We start from the raw sequence: 18,840 nt of genomic DNA, 5'->3' as shown, positions 1-18,840 counted from the left end.
TTAAAGAAAGTGGATAGACTGGTTTGTCCACCAAGTGACCTGGGAAGACACACCCCTGTTGGCCAGAATATGATTTTAGGGAAAGATCTATAACTCATGGTGCTGACTTGTCAAAATTATCTAAATGATACCATAATTCTTGTTATTTTCTGCCCACATTTTAAGAGGTTTTAGGACCTGGTGGTATGATCTGGGGGGTTGCTAGCGGAAAATAGGGTCTCACTCCAAATGTCTGCATGTTAAAAATCTGACACTTCATCAATTGATGTCCACACTCCTTGCGCACATGTGTGTAAATTTGGGTAAATGTCTGATATTGCAAAACCAGTTAAAAAGTGCAAAATGTTGCCATTTTTGAATGCAAGCCCCCAGGAAGAGCAGAGTTTGAACAGAGTATACCTCATGTGATATGTGATGGGTGCATGTAATTTTAAACAACTGTGTATCTGTGCAATATGTATTTGAATCAAATATAGATTTGTGGGAAAACTGACCAGGGGAGGATCCTCTGACCCATAAAACCTACAGCATCACTCTAACTCACATTTCCTTCCCCCAATCATGGAAGAGGGGAGAATTGGGCCAATGACAAGTAGACAGGGGCAGGCTTAGCTAGGCCCAGGCACACACCCATTTCAAAACACATAAAAAGAGACTGCTGGGACAGGTAGAGACATTCAATTCCATTTGCTGCGGAGAATGCTGACCGACGACTTCACATCCAGAGATCCAGACTTCAAATCCATCAATCTCCAAAGACCAGAACTTTACTTCAGAACTTAAAGCAAGGGCCTAAACCCACAAACTGAGAACTCTTCTCAGCAGGCCTCAGCAACCTTAAAATCATTGCAAGCTACTCACAGCCGGGCGAGCTGCTTGAAACCCTGCACCAGAAAGATCCAGAAGCAGTGCTGTATCCAGAGAAAGCAGAGACACCCAGAGACCAGGCCAGAGATCCAGAGTGACCCAGGCCGCTGTGAGCAGAACCAGAGAGCTGACCCAGATCACTGTGAAGTGCCGAGACCAGAACCGGAGTCCAGTCCAAAACCTGACCAGATCCGTGGCGAGGCCTATTTCAAATTTATATTGTGAGTACCTAGCAGAACTGTGCAGAACCAATCTCTTATATAAAATAATCTAATCCAAACTATTTTAACCTAAGTAGAACAGCCTCCTAGAAATCGTGTCATCTGTCATTTGTAAAGCTGCACAACTGTCATTTGTCAATTCTGAAGCTGCAAGCTGTCACCTGTCATTTTGAGTTTACTTTAAATCCGAAAATGTACCTTTATTTAATTGTCCGTATCTCTGGAACCGTTTGGGCTACAAACTTGGTTTAACTTTCCTCTGAAAGCTTAGAATCTTAGCTTTTCAACAAGCCTATAACCGAATTCCTTCTCCTTATACTTCTTCCAGACTAACGATTCACGCATCCGCGAATTTTGCCGCAATTTGCGATTTGGCCTGATTTCTTTGCCTGTAAAAAGATAGCAGCTTTTTGCTTTCCTTTGCTAAAAATTCGTTTGCCTCTTAATCACCATCTCTGAATCATTGCTAAAGTGAGCCTGAGCTCCTCCCAAGTATCTCTCATTACCCTGAACCTCCTATAGGGAATTAAAACCATTTTCAGCATTTTTTTCACTTCCTTGACACCACATTTCAAAGCACTTTTGCCCGTGTTTAAAATAATCATATCTGTTGTCTAAGCCTGCTGGGGGGGGGGGAATTGAACTGGATTATATTTGATTGCATTTCTGAGAACTGTGTGTTCTCCTCTTCATCTCCTTACATTGCATAAAGGGGGGAGTGAATTGTCAAAGAAAAGTGATTGCTTGTTTTGTTGAAATCATATCAAGTTATTTTCTGTACTGCATTTTCATTTAACATTGCATCTATTTGAAACCATAAAAGTATTTTCGCTGCCTTACCCATCCTACACCAACTCCTCATTGATTATAAAGAAGTGTGCTAGTGTCTTTAATTTTTCAAATAAACCTTTTAAATTTGCAAAACAGAACTACTTCTTGGCTCAGTGGGGTCAGGGGTATTCTAAGAGAGGGGTGTTATATAGGGGTAGTCATCCAGATCTCATGAACTGGACATAAAGATATATCAATAAGGGTTTCAATTCAGTATCCCAGACTAGGCATTGACTTAGCTGTAGTGTTGGATTGAATCCTCTTACAAACTGGGGGCTCGAAGCCGGGAATTCTGGGTTAGATCTATCACTTGTGCAGCTTAATACAGTGTGCTAACTGACGGGATACATACATCCGGTCGGATCACCACGCTGTTTTACGCTGTAAAGCACTCCTCAAAAGGGACACTCTAAGGAAAAGGTCTGTTTTGCAAAAATAAAATACTAAATTCTGTAAGTCAGGACAGAAATCAATCTCTAGAATGACGACCTTAGTAGACATAAAAATAGCGAGGGAGCACCTCTTGCATAAGCTATTTGTGAGAGGTGAGTGGACTCACCAGGACCAAACGGTCTGGTTGCAGGCCATCGCGCAACAGGTCACTGAAACAGGGTCAGATACATGAAGAGATCAGGGTCCATTACATGTGGCCCTGATTGAACTATATATGGCCCCTAAGGCCAAGGATGAGCACAACAAGATTGCCAGGATAGCGGCATACCTGTACCTATATATGGGAGACATGCAGGATAAATGTACTGAAAGCCAAAATCTGGCAAATAGTCGACAGATGGCGTTAGAGAAGGTCCAATCTGACCTGGTCTTTTCTGAGCAGAGGCTGCAGAGGAGCCAGGAGTTAGAAAATGATAGTAGGCAGTATATCATTAAAATAAAAGAGGATATGGACATCCTGCAACAGGAAAAGGCTGACCAGGATACCAGATTTCTGGCCTTGCAAAAGGAGTACCAAGAGGTTTGGACTCCCTACTAGAGAGCCAGAAAAAATTGGAGCAACAATTAGATTTCAATAGGGTATGTGCTGAGCAGGTAGTCACCCTGCAAAGCCACCTAGATAGGGAAAAGGCAGAAAGCAATAAATTGATTCTGAAAGACCTGGATACCCAGGCAGAGTTTGATCAGGAGCGCCAGAGAAAGGGACACCTTAGGCCAGGAAGTCTGCCATTTAAAAAGGAAAATGGAAGAAAATCACCTGGCCCTCCAGGGACTGGGTGACCTCCAAAAAGAAAACCAGAACTTGTTAGAGCACAGCAGGAGGGTGGAGGAGGCTCTGGCAAGAAAGGAGCAGGCCAGTAGGGAAGGGACTCAGGAGGTAACCCTCCTGCAGCAAAGACTGGCCCAGTGCTCCAGGACCAATCAGGAAACGCAGAGAGAGAATGAGGCTCTCTGTCAGCACAATGATAGGCTCCAGCAACAGGTAGCGATGCAGGAGAGACTGATAGAGTCGAGAAAGGCCTTAACTGAGGAACTGAAAGCGCAGGCTCTTGCATTGCAACAGGAAGCAGGGGAGGATAGAGATGAGGTTCGCTGGGAAAGAGAAATTCCTGAGCATAACCTCAGGAGCCCTAGTACCAGAGGCCTTCATCTCTTCCAGTCCCTGGACTCTGCCACCCCCATGTCCCCTCGCGCACATGAGCACTGGGCCACAGGGATTGCAGATTACTATCCAGCTAGAAGTATGGGGCTCATAGGCCAGTACCTCCCAGGAATGGATGGGCGGGCATCCGGGTATGGGCACCCAAGCACAGTGCAATTTAGTGGGGAACCCCAGGAGAGTAGGCCCATTAAGGGCATCCTGAAAACTTCTGCCCAGTTAGGTCAGTGGGGGGGGATCCCATCAAATCCTGGCAGCAAGGAGGAATCTGAAGACTCCTCTGAACGGCGCAGGACACAGGAGACCAGGTCCCCACATTCTGCCAGCCATTCCCAGGCTCGCAGAATCTGGGAAAACCTGGAAGATCAGACAGGAACCTCTGGGAGCAGTGCCTCTGAGTCAGAGGATGAATGGACCAGGGTTACCCGAACCAAAAAGGCCAATAAGGCAAAAAGGGCCTTGCTTAAGGACCCATTGAAGCAAATAAAGGCAATGAGGAGTGTCATCACGCCTTATCATAAGAACGCCAAGTATTCCGTTTGGGAACACTTGGAGCTCTATGAGCAAATGATGGAGACTTTCCATTTGAAGGACAGCAGTAGCTGCATCCAGTACGTCAAATGGACATTCTCCCCAGAATACTCCAGTTTCTTTGCGGGGCTGGAGGACCAAAATCATTTAAGATGGTCCACCTATAAGGCGGCCATCTTGAAACATTTTTCTGTTCACAGAAATCCTCAAGAGGCTCGCAAGGCAGCCTACAATTTGCAATGTGGGGAGGATCAGGCCCCACAAGAGTTTGTGCAAAAATTAAAACGTGATTTTGCACAGACCACCAGAAGGGTGCGCACGGATAGCAGAGAATTTATCAATACGTTTTTCCATGCCTTACCCAAATACATAATGACCCAGCTCGTGAGAGATTTTCATGAGAAAAGATCTTTAGACTGGGTCATTGAACAGGCTACCCGGATCTATAAGGTGCAGAAGCCTATCGAAAATAAAAATAACGCGCCGAAAAACCCCAAAACCAACAGCACCCCTGCTGCTGCCAAGGTGGCAGAGGTAAAGGTTGCCCCCGTTTTAGATTTGGAGAATGGGGGGGCCTAAAACCCTGCCTGCACCAAATAATTCACAGCCCAGAAGGCCCTCGGGCCAGTCACAGACAGGGAGTCGAGGAGGTAGTCCCACAAATGGGGTCCCCCGCTCCCCTGACTATGTAAGTCCCCATTACAAGGGAAACAGACCAATCCTGGGTTATGTGTGGACTCCTCCAGCCCAAGCGGGGGGATCCAGCCAAGCATCTAACCCAGGGAACTTCCCTCCCAACTTCCCACAGGAGGGCAGAAATTCTCCAAATCCTGGCCAGAACTTTTTCCCCAGGTATCCACCCAATTTCCAGCCCCAAAATCATCCATCCTTCTTTCCCCAATTCCCTGAGCCCAGACAACCTAATCCGGGAGAGGGGAGGCCAAGGGTGGAGGGGTACCAAAATCTTCCCAACCAGGGGTACTACCAGAGAAGGGATAGCTACCCTTCCCGGGATCAGCCCAGGGGAGAAAATAGAGCCCCGTATCAGCCTGAGCGGGTTTCACAACTTGAGCGCCAGGTCCAAAATATGGCACGGGATCTGGGTCACATACTGAGGGCTCAACAGAACCCTCAGATGAGCATGCCACCACAGAATGCCCCAAACTCTGGACCTGGTGCTCCAGAACAATGACGGGGGCAGCACCCCGATAACACACCGGTTCCCAGGGAGGAGGCACAAGGGGAAGGGGGGTGTAAAGCCTTGGAGGAAGCTTCCTTCCCAACTTGTAAACAGCCCCAGGAAAACCAGGAACCGGAAACAAAATCTCCTACCCCTGAAAGTCTGCCACCCAAGGAGCAGAGAGGAGGTAGGAGAAACAAAGGACCCAAACAGACCCACTTTGTGAAGGAGGTACAGGTCTTCCAATTTGAGGGAGAGAGATCCTCAGAAGATCCTGGGAAAAGGATCTTCTCCTTCAGAGATGGGGGAACTCCTCCCAAGGAAAAATGGGTTCCAAGGGATGTCAATTCAGACTGGGGAGATGTGGAGACTGAGCTACCGCCGCCCACCATCTCATCCCAGAACCGACAATACCAAAATCCCATGGGTCAAACCCATCCTGATGACTGCCTCCAAAAAGAGGGGGGCGCCCCAGAACCGGAACCAGGGGAACCCACAATGGCTCTGATCTCCAGTTGCCAACTTTTTCTTTCAGATTCCCATGATTCTCCACAGAATTCTGCCCAAATCTCTTCTCTTGCAATGTCCAAAACCAGAAAATTAGCCCACCAGTTGTCCAAAAATGTGCATTATCGGTGCCCCCTTGAGGAGAAGGAGGGAAGATATTATGGCCCAGGAGAAGTACAGGGGCAGGGTACCATGTTGGCGCTGGTGGACTCTGGATCTCAAGCTACCCTTCTGTCCAGAAAGGCCTTTGATGAAATAAATTCAGGAAGGGGGGAGAAATACCAGATTCCTCTCACCTCTCTTCCTGGACAACTGCAGAACTTTGACGGGAAGGAAATTCCCGTTGAGGGGACTGCAGATTTGTACATCAAAATTGGGCGACACAAGGTCAAACACCCGGTCATAGTAGTGACTCCAGAAGGCACCCCTTGTTTACTAGGGAATGACCTCCTGAGAAGGTTGTCACCCCTAATAGATTGTGTAAACAAGGTCCTCTGGACCCAGACTAGCCGACCAATAAAATTAAAACAGAGTGTCAACCATGTTAGTTTAAACGGCACCTGCCACCTGGTTGAACAAAAATCTGACCAAGTAGAATTTCACTTCCAGAACAACCAAATTCCAGACGTGACAGTAATAGTAGTAGGACAACAGACTGGTGATGGGGGGGTCCTGTCTAGTTCTGAAAATCAATCTTCCTTCCAGTTTAAGGTGGTATTCCACACTGGAAGGAAACACTCTTAAATTCTTTATTAATCCACAATCAGAAACTCCCACTCCTATAGTCCAGAAAGATGTGAAATCAGCTCAGAGCCTGGCTGATATTCAGCAAATTGGAGAGCAGTTGTTCATCCCTGTTCAGTTAAATGATGGGAAGGACTCTGTTCTCACTCGAGTGTATGTGAACAACGGTAAGAGCTTCATCAGCGAAGCCATGTTCCGCCAACTCCCAAAAGATCCAGCCATTCTCACATTCAAACTGATAGACAAATGGGAAATGGACCTGGAAGCACCTAATTCCAAACATCTCCTGCCAAGCAGGTGTATGCTCAAAATCTCCATTGGCAACAAGAGCATAGTCCATAATTGTTGGGTCGTGCGAGACGTCACTGCCGCCTTTTACTTAGGCAGTGACATTCTCAATCGCTTTGCCATTAGTTTGGACCTAATAAACTTCAAAGCTTGGTCCCGATTAGCGGATAATCCCATGGGCTTTGATGATCCAGAAAAAGCATTTAGGTCAGCTCAATTGCTACCTTATGCAGTTGAAATTCAGATTAAAGAGGAAGTCACCATCCCAGAAAGGACCCGACAATTCTCCCTGGGAGTGAAAGTTAAGAGAGGACAAAAATTGAAAAACCCTGATGCTTATATCCATCTAAATGCTTCTCTCCAACAGCAAGGGTTAGGGGTAAATCCAACACCATTAGTCAACATAGAACATGACACCATTCCAATAGAGGTGGATAACAGCGACTTAAAGAGTATTACTCTAGCCGCAGGCACCATTATTGGAATGGTGGTTGATGACAGACATTTCTCCATTGATTTAGGAAATGAATTGTTAGGACCGATCCCCAAGGACTGTTTTGACAGTGACAGTGAGGACAATACAACACCAGACAGGATTTTCACCCGGCATGGGGGGAACTTCCTGGTGTACACTTCTTGCCCTTATTGTAAGGAAGATGTGACTTGTGACTTCAGGAGGGATGAGGTGATTTTCCAGGTCCATGAGGGCTGCCTTTCCCACCTGAAGCCTCCAGTCCAAATCAGCACTCTGATCAGGGACTTCTCCACCCAGCTGGAGGAGGCCGCTGAGATAGCCAAACCAGAAGTCTTTCCAGGCTTCAGGCAGATAGTGGAAGAGAGAGTCAACCTAGCTGATGCCTGTGTGACTCTGGAACAGAAGCAAAAGTTGAAACAAGTTTTCTTGGATTTCCAAGATCTCATATGACTGTGGTCTCACCGACATCCACACAACAACAATCCCCACGGACCCTGGCATGACTCCAGTGTTTGTGAAGCAATATCGCTTGCCTCTCGCATCAATGGAGTCCCTTACTGAAATAATTAAGAACCTGGAGTCCCGGGGAATAATCCGTCCATTTCACAGCACCTTCAATAACCCGGTGCTGGGAATATTGAAGCCAAACGGCCAGTGGAGACTCTGCGCCGACCTTAGGGAGCTCAACAAACGGGTCCATACTTCCCGATGGCCTCTTCCCTACATTGACCAAGGGCTGGCCCAGATTCAGGGGTCGCAGGTATTCACTGCAATAGACCTGACCAATGGATACTGGACCGTTCCTGTCAGTAGGGAGGACCAATACAAACTGACTTTTACCTTTGGGGGCCAGCAGTACACATGGACCCGGACTCCCTTCGGATACCTCAACTCCGGCATTGAATTCAACATTTTCCTACACAAGGCCATGCCCGACCTGGGTGCGAGGGGTAACCTGGCTTATGTAGATGATATCCTCATCAAAAGTTCATCTGTGGAGGAACACATAGCGGAGATCCGTTATGTTCTGACGCAGTTGAGGGCCGCCGGAGCAAAACTTTCCTTTCAGAAAGCACAGTGGTGTAGAACCCGTGTTAATTTCTTGGGGCATGAGATTACTCCTCAGGGCCTCTGTCCCCAAGAAAAGAAAGTGGAAGCACTTCAGAAGATGAAAGACCCCACAACTCTGCGGGAACTAAGGAGCCTCCTTGGACTGACTAATTACAGCAGAAAGTTCATTGAAGGCTACGCAGAGATCACTAGACCCCTGATTCATCTCTTGAAGGGGGGGTGAAGTGGGAATGGCGTCCAGAACAATCCAAAGCGGTAAGACAACTCAAAAGAAGCCTCTCACAAGCGCCTTGCCTAGCTTACCCTGTCAGAAACAAGGAGTTCTTCCTGGAGACAGGGTTCTCTAATACGTGCTTGACGGCAGTATTATACCAAAAGCATGACAAGGTCAATAAAGTAATCTCCTATGCGAGCAAAACGTTATCCTCTGTGGAGGAAAAATTCAACGATTGTGAGAAGGCACTCCTGGCAATGGTGTGGGCATTGAAGAATTACCGCCCGTTTATCCATGGGGAACACATCATAGTGGAGACTCCACACCAGCCTCTGCAATATCTCCAAAGTGACAGAATCCGGGCCGGAAATGTGAGTAATTCCCGAATTACTTCCTGGATTCTGTCAATGCAAGGCTTTCCTGTAGAGGTCAGATATGGCCAAAACAAGAAGAGTCCCCTCGCGCAAGGTCTGGCTGACTTGCATGATTCTGCCAGAGAAAACTGTCTCGAGGACGAAAGTCTAATAATCAAGGACAACATGGAGGCATACCTTAATTCCCCACACAAAGTCTTTGAAGAAGACAAGTGTGAGGGAATGCCCACTGTCTATGTGGATGGATGCTCGTATCATGTTGACAACAACGGGGAGAAAGAACTGGTGGCCGGCGTAGGGAATGCCTGGGTGAAGGAGTTTCCAGAACCCTCCGCTGGATACAAAATTGGTCCCCGAAGTAGTCAGGTGGCAGAGTTGATGGCTGTGCATCAGGCCATTCTCACTGCTGTCCAACATCAACTCCACGAACTGGTCATAATCACTGATTCGGATTATGTACGGAACGGGTTCGTGGAGCACCTGGTTAATTGGAAAACCAGAGGCATGTTATGTGCTAATAACAAACACCTGAAACATGGGAAGTTAATCCAAAACATTGATGATCTGGTCACATCGAATGGGATGACCATCTATTGGAAAAAGATCAAGGGTCATTCCAAAGTAGAGGGACCAGACAAAACTGGAAATGACTTAGCTGATCAGCTGGCCAAAACCGGGGCCATCCGAGGGGATTTACTAGAAATAGAGTCCCTGTTGGGGGAAATCCAGGTCACTGCTATCACTAGGTCCCAGACAAATGCTCACAATGATCTTTCAACAGCCCAATGGAGTAAGGAGACCCCTGATTTGATTACAGCTCAGAAGGGGGATCCAATTATTGGTAAGTTTTACCAACACCTTGAGGACCCTGAGAACTTTCCCCTGACGGATACCGATTACATTGGGAAAGAGGGCCTAAGAGTGTTGATGAAATGTCCAAAAATGTTCCGGATCCAAGACGGTTTGCTGGTAAGGAAATCCAAAGTTGGCCACGATCAGTGGGTGGTTCCTACCTCATTCCGAAGCCTGATGTTAAGTCATGCCCATGACGCGGCCACCGCCGGTCATAGGGGGTTTCACACAACACTGGAAATCTTAAGAGAGGTTGCATACTGGCCAGACATGGGGCAGGACCTCGACCAATACTTGAAGGGGTGTCTTGTGTGTGCACAATTTCAGCCATCATCCCTCACACACCGTGCGCCTCTCCAAAAGAGGGGGATGACACTGCCATGGTCAGATTTGCAAATCGACTTTGTAGGCCCTGTAATTCGCTCATCTAGAGGAAACAAGTACATGTTGACCGTGACATGCTTGTTTACCAAGTGGGTGGAATGTCTCCCAGCCCCGAACTGCAAGGCAGAAACAGCAGCTGCCCTGATGATTAACCACATCTTTTCCCGTTTTGGTCTACCTCAAAGGATTGAGTCAGACAGAGGTAGCCACTTCACCAGTGAAGTAATGACAAAGATGTGGGAGATACTGGGGGTCAAAAGAAAGCTACATATTGCTTACCGGCCAGCTTCTTCTGGAGCAGTGGAGAGATATAACCGAACCAATGTGAGCATCTTAAAAATGTTTATGGCAGATTCTGGGGCAAGTTGGGATATCCGATTACCTCTGGTCCTAATGGCCATCAGATCGACCCCTTCATCTGCAACCAAAATGTCACCATTTGAGTTGATGACTGGAGCAAGATGGTGCTTCCCCAGCATTTACTCTACAGAACCCAAGAGCAAACGTTGATAAATGCCTCCACAACTCATGAGTATGTGGAGAATTTAAGGAAACACCTTCAGTATGCTTTTACCTATGCTCAGCGGAATCTAGAAAGATCAGCCGAGAGCATAAAGACCCACTATGATTTAAAAACTACCCGAAAGGAATATCAGGTGGGGGACCGGGTCTATTTATACAACTTCCAAAGAAACCAGGCAAAACAGCGAACATGGAAGGGACCGTTTGAAATTATAGACAAAATCTCCCCTGTGGCCTACAAGATCCGCATCCCCAAAGGCGGTTTGGCAGAGGGGGAAGACAAGTGGGTCCACATAAACCAGTTGAAGTGTTGCCATCCCAGGCACACTTTGCAGCAACTGGAGGAGTCCTCTGCCATCCCAGAGGGTACCGCTCCAGAGTAATTCAATTCCAACCCAGAAATATCCTACATCCTGTTTTTCTCAAGTTTATGTGTTCCTGTCTCTTAATTTAAAAAAATGTGCATGTTCATATCTGTTGAGTTCTAAAATATATATGCAACCCCACTCTATCAATGGTGGGGGAGAAATGTCCATGAATAGGTATTGCCGCTCTTCCTTTGTTGTCCTAGGAGAAAGAAAACCTGGAGACTGACCAAGGAGGACGATCCGGGGACCGGGAGCAGAGACCCAAGGGGCCCAGGGTACCGCCCAATCCTCCCATCAGGACCGGCGAGGAGAACCGATCGATCAGTACCGGATGGAGGAAAAGATGCTGAACTGTGCCATTTGCAGAATTGGAAGAAGATTATGCGGACATACCAGTGCGTGGGTCATAACCTTCTGTGCACCCGACTCCCCATCGACTCAAATTCAAAGTGCATTCGCGTGGGGGGGCTTTGTTGGGTGTCCTGACCCACGTTTGAGCTATCATGCTGAAACATTTGGTGCTGTGGGCTTAGAAAATCCAAGATGGCCAAAAAGCCCACATGTACGCCAGAATAGGAAAACTGTGCAGTACTGGCATGGAAAACATCATGATGGCCAGAACTTCCCAGAAAATGCACAGGGAAATGCATGAAGAATAGACTGCCACCCATTTTTGCCTAGGTTGTGAGCACAGGAGGGCACTGCCTAAAACCACCATTGGGCTACCCACACAGTAGCCTGAAACCATTGGGAATGGCAATGCTGATTGCCAAAAGCAACCCAGAACTGTGGGGAATTCATTTTCTTAAATCCCAAAAATGGTTGCATTACCAGTACTCACCACTATCAGAAAGCCGGCGTTTTAAAACTACCAGACTTTTGTGTAAAACTGAATAAATGAAACAAAACCAGACCAAGGAAAGACTTGCTAAGAGGTGGATACAATGTAAAACTATACTCTGAAATGATTTGAAGGAAGTAATTATTTAATGTGTATGTAAAAATCGTAAGTGATTTAAACTGGGAACAAAAAAGTGACATTTTACCTGAAACCTGGCTTAAGGAAACTGGAATTCTGCCAGACAGCTACCCCCGACAGGAGTGGGGGCTTGCCCAACAAATGCATTCCCAGGCCTGGCTGCATTCTGTTGCTCCTGCCAAAAGGAGGTCACACACTCTCTGATTGAATTACCAGGGGACTGCAAGAAACTAAATAAAGGGCCCTGGCAGATGGTTTATTTGGGGGGGCGTAAATGGCTTACTTTTGAACAAAGCCCTTCCTTGACTCAGGCAGATGGCTTATAGGGTGCGTCGTAAAAGTGGCTTCCTCTTGGCAGAAACGGGGAGGGGCAGCCCCTCTGAGGACAGGCTGAGCTTAAAGAAAGTGGATAGACTGGTTTCTCCACCATGTGACCTGGGAAGACACACCCCTGTTGGCCAGAATATGATTTTAAGAAAGATGTAAAACTCATGGTGCGGACTTGTCAAAATTATCTAAATGATACCATAATTCTTGTGATTTTCTGCCCACATTTTAAGAAGTTTTAGGACCTGGTGGTATGATCTGGGGGTTGCTAGCGGAAAATAGGGTCTCACTCCAAATGTCTGCATGTTAAAAATCTGACACTTCATCAATTGATGTCCACACTCCTTACGCCCATGTGTGTAAATTTGGGTAAATGTCTGATATTGCAAAACCAGTTAAAAAGTGCAAAATGTTGCCATTTCTGAATGCAAGCCCCCAGGAAGAGCAGAGTTTGAACAGAGTATACCTCATGTAATATGTGATGGGTGCATGTAATTTTAAACAACTGTGTATCTGTGCAATATGTATTTGAATCAAATATAGATTTGTGGGCAAACTGACCAGGGGAGGATCCTCTGACCCATAAAACCTACAGCATCACTCTGACTCACATTTCCTTCCAAAATCATGGGAGAGGGGAGAATTGGGCCAATGACAAGTAGAGAGGGGCAGGCTTAGCTAGGCCCAGGCACACACCCATTTCAAAACACATAAAAAGAGACTGCTGGGACAGGTAGAGACATTCAATTCCATTTGCTGCGGAGCATGCTGACCGACGACTTCACATCCAGAGATCCAGACTTCAAATCCATCAATCTCCAAAGACCAGAACTTAACTTCAGAACTTAAAGCAAGGGCCTAAACCCACAAACTGAGAACTCTTCCTCTGAAAGCTTAGAATCTTAGCTTTTCAACAAGCCTATATCCAACTTCCTACTCCTTATAGTTTTTCCGCAATAACGATTCACGCATCCACGAATTTTGCCGCGATTTGCGATTTGGCCTGATTTCTTTACCTGTAAAAAGATAGCAGCTTTTTGCTTTCCTTTGCTAAAAATTCATTTGCCTCTTAATCACCATCTCTGAATCATTGCTAAAGTGAGCCTGAGCTCATCCCAAGTATCTCTCATTACCCTGAACCTCCTTTAGGGAATTAAAACCATTTTCAGCATATTTTTCACTTCCTTGACACCACATTTCAAAGCACTTTTGCCCGTGTTTAAAATAATCATATCTGTTGTCTAAGCCTGCTGGGGGGAGGTGAGGAATTGAACTGGATTATATTTGATTGCATTTCTGAGAACTGTGTGCTCTCCTCTTCATCTCCTTACATTGCATAAAGGGGGAGTGAATTGTCAAAGAAACGTGATTGCTTGTTTTGTTGAAATCATATCAAGTTATTTTCTGTACTGCATTTTCATTTAACATTCTATCTATTTGAAACCATAAAAGTATTTTCGCTGCCTTACCCATCCTACACCAACTCCTTATTGATTATAAAGAAGTGTGCTAGTGTCTTTAATTTTTCAAATAAACCTTTTAAATTTGCAAAACAGAACTACTTCTTGGCTCAGTGGGGTCAGGGGGATTCTAAGAGAGGGGTGTTATATAGGGGTAGTCATCCAGATCTCATGAACTGGACATAAATTAAATCATTACAATGTCATGATACAGTTCTTACCATTTACATTTCAGCACTACCTGTAACAAAATAAGGAGAGAAGAACAACACAGCAGATACAATGCAACTATCCCTTTTCAAAAATAGGCATCGCATTTTATGAATCAACACATGACGCATGAAAATGCAAGGAATTTTCTTTTGTTTTGCTACTCTGACTGCCTGGTATTTTTAGACCACATCCGTCAAACAATCACACAAGGATAACCTCACTTCGACTGGATGCTTACCAAAGATTAGCAGTTCCCTCTCCCACACTACCACCTTTCACTCGCTTCAGAAGAGCAGGCCCAGTCAGCAGGAGTTGCCTCTGTAATCTTGGATGTTTGAAGTGGGCAGCGAGAGCAGAAGCTTCTCTTAGCCAGCGCTGAATGAGACCAGGCACGTCTGTCTCAGAGCCCAGTCATCCTCGAACTCCCTCTCCCTTTGACCTTCTTTCCCCCAGGAAACTTCTGCACCTTCCCATTTCGCCTATGTAATATAACTGCAGATACTTTGCATCAATCAAGTTGAAATTCAGCATCACTCTTCCTTCAGTACAATAGACCAGTTACACAGTGAGCAACTGTATCGAATATCATTTCCTGGTATGCAGGCTCTCTGCTTGCTGCAAACACAGCAAGTTTGAAAAACGAATTTCAGATTATGTATTTTCACCCCATTTTGCACATAGAGATTACATTATAATGTTAATGAGTTAGCACTAGTGATTAGTAATTGTTAATTAAGTCAGTTAGTTCTATGAAAAATGTAGTCTCCTTTGTATGAGGTATTCCAAAGAAGAGAAAACAAAAATTATGGTGAACTTTTAAACTTGCAGCTTCACATTGATTTTTGTTGCATTATAAATCCTTTACCTCCAGCCACATACTCACATGTTATACTGGTAACATAGACTGGCTATATGTGTATGCAAAATTATTGCTGGCAATAGGCAATTAAATGCGGTCAGATTCAGTGAAGCGCTATACACGCCCAGGTGCTATATATTACACTACAGTTCTACAAAGTCAAATCTTGCTGTTTTTGCTTTGTCCTAAAAAGTCAAATCTTGATGCCCATTGAGAAATTCTCTGTATTTTACTTGTATACTGATGCTTCTCTGTAACTTGCCAGTCCAGTGACCTCACCACTCGCTTTTGTCCCACACCTACCTCCCTTAGGGGCCGGGGTACGGCGAGGATGCTATGGAGACTGCGCCGACCCGTGAAGAGGAATAGTACCCCCGGCGGTAAATCAGGTAAGTCTATGGGGGTAGTTACTATTGCCTCTGTTTATTCCCTTGGCTCACCTTTGCTGTTCTTGTGTTCCCCTTAGGTGCCGGAGTGCGGCGGGAATGTGCAGAAGGATGCGGTGGATTGTGAGAATGCTGCGAAGGCCGGTGAGTTCAGCGCGGCGCGGCAGCAGGTGAGGCGCGTGAAATACTTCTTTCTTACAGCTCGAAGGCGCGGTGGATCCGGAATTCAGGTAAGGATCGAAGGTATTGCTCTTGTTCTAACCTTTTCTCCTTTTGTTTTCCCCCTTTTTCTAGGAGCTGCAGACTCGAGGCGGGCGTGGCAGAAGACTGGATGCATGCTTGCAGACACAGTGCGCGTTACGCTGCTAGATGCAGAATAACGCGAAGCATGTGCTGCTCTTCGGGCGTGGTTTAAATAGCCTCCAAAGTAGTCCCAGGTAAGTATTCCTCCCCAGCCCCACCTGAGTAAAAAAATAGTCCCAAGGTATAAAGTCCCTTCCAAGCCTCATTTGGCTTGGAGCTCTTGCAGCATGGTCTGCAGCAGGTAAGTTTGCAGCATGGTCTGCATCAGGTAAGTTCTACTCTATGAGCCTGGCACCATAGGCGCCAGGACTGACTCTCCATATGAGCCTGGCGCCAGGACCGCACCCAAACAGCCCCTAGCAGGGGTTTTTGGGCTTGTTCAAAATAACTTGATGCCTGCTTCCGGGGTTGCTGGACCTGGTCTGGGTCCCCGGGAGTAGGCATCATGACACTCACTTCCACCCCAATTGGCACTTTCTGTTTCTCCTATCTTTTCCAACTGCTTCTCCGTTGACTATCCTTCCCTTCTCACTAAGTCTGGTAGGAAGAAGTTCAAAAATGATATCTTGGCCTCTAACCCTGGTCTTCCTATCGCCGACACCTACTCCAATGCTTCCTCCAGACAGACACTCACTGACATCCTCTTTGTCATTCCTTAGCCAGATCTATGGACTCCTAATATGATCTCTGTGCTCTGCCCTATCTCCTCCTCTCCCATTAATGGTGGTACTTGCACAGAAGTTCTCGTGGCTTCCTTCGACTCCTCTAAAGTCATCATTAATATCTACCTAAATGGCACTGTCATGGTCCAAGGCCCTCAGGCCAATCTCCTCCACTTTGATAGGTAATTCCCTTGCCTCATCAATGTCCTCTCATCTCCTGCTATCCCCTCCTCTCCCCCCTTGGCTACCTTGCCCTCTCTCTTCTCCTCCTCCTCCTTTGCCCCTCCTAGGGCTCTTTCTCCTCCGCAGGGTGTACCACTGATCTGTACCCCTCGACAGAAGGTCTTTAAGGCTAGCAACCTTCTTCATATTGCCATTCTCAACTCTAGCTCTGCTGTCAAACACTCCTCTGATATCTGCCACCTCCTTGAAGAACTAGACCTTGATGTCCTTGGTCTTACTGAGATATGGTTCATGGCCAGCTCTGTCATGAGCTTTGACGCTCTCCTCCCTGATGGCTACAAGATCCTCTCCACACCCAGATCCTCCTGGTCTGGTGTGGGTGTAGCCCTATTCTCTCCTGAATGGATTCCTGCCTCTATCATTCCCACTCAGACCTACTCCTCTTGTGAATGTTTTGTCTGTAGGCTTTCTCTCTCGCCTACCCATTATCTTACTGTGGCTATCATCTACCGGCCTCCTGGTCAAATCACCTCATTTCTCTCTGAGTGGACGGACCTCTCCTCCTCTCTCCTGGCCTCTACTACTCAACTGCTCATCCTCAGTGACCTCAATATACATTTAGACTCTCCTTATTCCTCCTCTGTACTCTTCTGCGACTCCCTCTCCCTGTCCATCCTCCCCTCTGGCCGACTCACTCGGCAGGGCACACACTTGATGTCTTGATCTCCTCTGACCTCCCCCTCTCCATCCCTCTGACCACTTCTCTCTCCTGGAGCGATCACTCCCTCCTCTCCTCTCATCTCTCCCTCTCTTCCCCCCAAGCCAAGCCTACCCCAACACTGTCACCTATCTTCTCGAACATCCGGCCCATGAAGCGTGTGTCAGTTGAGGCTTTTGCTGCCACTTTCTCTCCCCCCTCCACCTTTGGCTGTCTCACATCCTGACACAGCCATGTGTCTGCTCTACTCTTCAATTTCTGATACTCTTGATGCTCTTGCCCCTGTCATGAGGATTCGTTTGAAGTCCAAAGCTAAGTGCAATTCCTGGTATGACTCTGACCTAGCTACACTTAAATGTAAGTTTAGGGCGGCTGAGAGGAAATGGGGGGCTTACTGTTCATCCTCTGACAAACTGACCTGTCACCTGCTACAAAGGCAATACCGACTCTCTGTCCTCACCAAGAAGAGAGTCCACATTCAAGCTTGTGTCTCTGTGGCATCTAACAACTCGGGCACACTCTTTAAAATCTGCAAGGAGCTGGCCAACCCTGCTGCACTCTCTACCCCTCCTGTTGCCTCCCAGGCTCTTTGCAGAGGTACTCTGCCTTTCCTCTCCTTCCCTCAGAAGCTCATAGTATCCCAAGCTCTGGTTCTCTCTAGGTTGGACTATTGTTAACAGCCTCTTTCTAAATCTACCTGCCTCTACTCTAAGCCCTCTGCAACTAATCCAGAACAGGACTGCGAGACTTGTCTTTGGCCTCAAGCCCTGGGATCATATCTCTCCAGCTCTGAAATCTCTCCATTGGCTCCCAGTGGATGCAAGGATTAAAATCAAAACCATCTGCATTGTCCACAAGACTTTCTGGGGCCTGGAGCCAAAATACCTTCAGCTATCCCTCTACAAATACCTCCCCCCTCGAGCTCTTCGCTTCTCTACCTCTAACTACCTCAGGGTCAGTTGTTTTTCAAAGAAACAAGCTGGGGATATATTTCTGTCTTCGGCTGGGGCCTCCCTCTGGAACAGCCTCTCTGCCACTCTAAAACTTGAGGAGAACCATCTCCTGTTCCGGAAGCACCTCAAGACCTTCCTCTGTTCTTCTGCCTTCACTCCCCCTCTCCCCTGCTGATCTGTTCTCTCTTGGCACCGTGCAACGGCCACCCTCTGTCCTCCAGGCCCAGGTACCTGCTTACCCTGCCACCCTCCCACACTGCCGCCGGGCCACCCCTTGCACTGGGGTCTGTATCTGTACCCATACAGCACCCCCTTTTTCTTCCTGTAGTTATCAGACCTACCCTGTCTGCTGCCTTAAACCTAGCACTTGCAAATTGCTGGCTGCACAACCACTGTTTGTTCTCTTTAATATTTATGTATTGTTATTTATCTGTTTCTCCTCTGCTTCGCACTTTCCACTTCTCCCCCCCTTCCATGCACTTTCCCCCTCCCCCATGCACTTGCGCGTTCTCATTGTCACTGGGCCTAGTAAGATCGCTGTGTTGTTCTCCCCTGTTCCCCTCCCTTGCCTTGTCACGCTCTGAAATACTTATGTACGAGCGCGATAGAAATAAAATATCAATTCAATTGCTGTTCTTGACGGTTCAACACCATGGGACCAGACTTCTTGGAGCTGTGGGAGTGATTTAATTCAGGTCCGGAAACAGCGAGTCACAGTGATTCACAAATGGAGCAGATGTTCAGTTGGGTTCAAAG

Source organism: Ambystoma mexicanum, chromosome 3p (assembly GCF_040938575.1).
Source record: "Ambystoma mexicanum isolate Mex_15411 chromosome 3p, UKY_AmexF1_1, whole genome shotgun sequence".
NCBI classification, from domain to species: Eukaryota; Metazoa; Chordata; class Amphibia; order Caudata; family Ambystomatidae; genus Ambystoma; species Ambystoma mexicanum.
This window is presented reverse-complemented; position numbering follows the sequence as displayed.